Source organism: Littorina saxatilis, linkage group LG4 (genome assembly GCF_037325665.1).
Source record: "Littorina saxatilis isolate snail1 linkage group LG4, US_GU_Lsax_2.0, whole genome shotgun sequence".
Taxonomy (NCBI): domain Eukaryota; kingdom Metazoa; phylum Mollusca; class Gastropoda; order Littorinimorpha; family Littorinidae; genus Littorina; species Littorina saxatilis.
This window is the reverse complement of record NC_090248.1, coordinates 18245185-18248086: the sequence shown is the minus strand read 5'-3', so window position 1 is coordinate 18248086 and position 2902 is coordinate 18245185. Positions and strand designations below refer to the sequence as shown.

General features: G+C 39.2%; 1 protein-coding gene across 1 annotated transcript in view; it reads left to right on the top strand.

Annotated features, from left to right (window-relative positions):
* The first annotated feature begins 2408 nt into the window (after positions 1-2408).
* The window catches only part of LOC138964140 (sulfoquinovosidase-like), a 20297-nt gene continuing 19803 nt past the window's right edge, over positions 2409-2902 (top strand). Inside the window, exon 1 of the mRNA XM_070336028.1 lies at positions 2409-2827. The gene's annotated coding sequence lies outside the window, so the exon portion shown is untranslated. The remainder of the gene's footprint in view (positions 2828-2902) is intronic.

Here is a 2902-nt window from a genome sequence, read left to right as displayed (position 1 = left end):
ACCCGATCAATCATCACCCGGACTAGACAATGTTGGCTAGCCGAAATCCGAAGACCAAGACGAAGCATGCAAACACAGGATTGATTTTTCTTAAAGCTTGAGCACATTTTCAGAGTAAACGTGACATATTTATATATTTTGGATTCAGGAAAGTGTAAAAAAGAAAAGCAAAACAGTGCAATCATCTTTAAATGTACTGTTACAATGTTAACTTTAATTACAATTGTTATGATATCAATGATCATCAAATTTATTGATGAATGTGTAAGCCTCCAAAATGAAATGTAATTCCATTGTCCGCACTCTGTCAAAGATTGCTTGACCCAAAATTTGAATCAAATTGATTCAAATCCGGATATGACTTCATCAATGACGTTAAGAAAACAAAATAAGAAAAAAATAAATGCCTGGAAGATTTTAATGTAAAGTTTCATGAAGATCTTTCAAGTAGTTTTCTGTGAATCGCTCTTCACACACACATACACACACACGCACACACGTACATACAACATTACCCATAAAGGACTGGGTGGCCGAGTGGTAACGCACTTGCGCTCGGAAGCGAGAGGTTGCGAGTTCGACCCTGGGTCAGGGCGTTAGCAATTTTCTCCCCCCTTTCCTAACCTAGGTGGTGGGTTCAAGTGCTAGTCTTTCGGATGAGACGAAAAACCGAGGTCCCTTCGTGTACACTACATTGGGGTGTGCACGTTAAAGATCCCACGATTGACAAAAGGGTTTTTCCTGGCAAAATTGTATAGGCATAGATAAAAATGTCCACCAAAATACCCGTGTGACTTGGAATAATAGGCCGTGAAAAGTAGGATATGCGCCGAAATGGCTGCGATCTGCTGGCCGATGTGAATGCGTGATGTATTGTGTAAAAATATTCCATCTCACACGGCATAAATAAATCCCTGCGCCTTGAATATGTGCGCGATATAAATTGCATAAAAAAAATATTAAAAAATCCCTGCGCTTAGAACTGTTCCCACGGAATACGCGCGATATAAGCCTCATATTGATTGATTGATTGATACCCTTGTCACGATTCCAGTCTATCTGAATACATTTAGATAATTTCATTAATGCAACATATGACTGTTCAAGCTTACTTTTTATATAATTCCAGGCTGTCTTATTGTGTTTTGCTTAAAGTATAGAATTAACTTAAGTGACAATACACGTTAATAAACAAATAGAATTACAAAACATGAAACATATGAAAGCCATAAAACCCACACAAAAAACAAAAAACAAACAAAACATTTTCTGCATGTGCCTTTTGCTCGACATAGGTGAAAAAGGTGAGTGGGTTACGAAACTCACACGATAGAAAATTATCAGGTGATGTCTACATATCCACAGCTCTTGACTTACTGTCACGATGTAAGTGACCGTTTCAAAATGTAAGTCGTTGACCTTACTGTTCTCGTTACCTGGCCTTGTGTCACACCAACACACGCCCTCCTACTCACCAGCACACACACAATCGAAAAAACAGACTGCAGTCACAAAGACAGATTAGCAGGTGCCTAATCGGCACAGCTAGATTAGGCAGGCAGACGGCAGCCACGCTTACAAGTGCACACGTACAGACACACGTGCACGCACGCAAGCAAGCACACACATTTAAACACACACACACACACACACACACACACAAGCACACACACACACACACACACACATATACACACACACACACACACATTTAAACACACACACACACACACACACCCTCACACACACACACACAGACACACACACACATACACACACACTTTCCTCTTCTCTTCCTGTCTCTCTCTCAGCCAATGAAAACAGGAAACACTTCTTCATTACAACCATGGTACTACATGTACTTATCAGATGGGACTTCTTACAACAGAGTCACAGTCTCATGACAAAAACTGATACATAGGAACAGAAAACAACAGCATTATGCATTTGATGTCAGCGGTATGCTGCAGAATCTCGATCTTGACTCGATTGGCAAACTCTTCAGTTCTGGCAAATAAAATAAACATTTACATGAAGAATGCAGATCGTATGAGATTTACATTTGCACTTATAGTTCATTGTTATTCCGGTCATCTTGCGAAATAACAGACCACTTCAAGAATATTTTACTCTTGTACAAGTTATAAATGGCGTGATATCGACTCGCCCCCGGCCCCTCCCATGACTTTCTTCTTCATTGATACTACATATGTTAGTTCGCACAGTCATTTTGCTTGACCATTTTAAATTGTATCTAACTTTTGAAGAATTATTGTTCTCTTTACTTTTGTTGCCTTCTAGCGTTGTGACGTTATATGCATGATTTTGAAATGAACATCTCTGTTCCAAAGAATCGAGATGAGCAAAATCAAGATCTAAGGGGGAGGAGTTGGAGGGTTGGGGGAAATATGAATACAGTTACATACTTTGGTGTGTTGAAGTAAAAGAACAAATGTGTCTTCGATGAAAATGGTAACTCCATATCAGGCTAAACAACAATATCACCGGTTCGACCAGACAAAGATTGGGGGCGTTTTAACGCTCCTCGTCGTCTTTGTTGCTTTTTGTTTTTTTGTGTGCTTTACTTTTCTTTTTCTTTTTCTTCTGTTTCACTTCTTTTCTTCTTTTTTATGTCTCAAAAACCGTTGTCATGTGCCTGTGACCTAAGTAGGCCAGTCGAACATTCACGGTGACTTTTACCTCCAGTTATCAATGACTGATATTCGTAAGAACCTTACTCATATATGTCGAAATCCCAAGTTGTTCGCTGCGGGAAAAATTCGTGTAAAGTACAGTAAGCTTCACGTGTTTAGTACTTCTCCGAAAGGTAAGCTGAGTTTGTCTTCATTAGCTTATTATTTTCAGATATTTTTGTCCAATTTTCTTGTTGAAAGAACCAGTT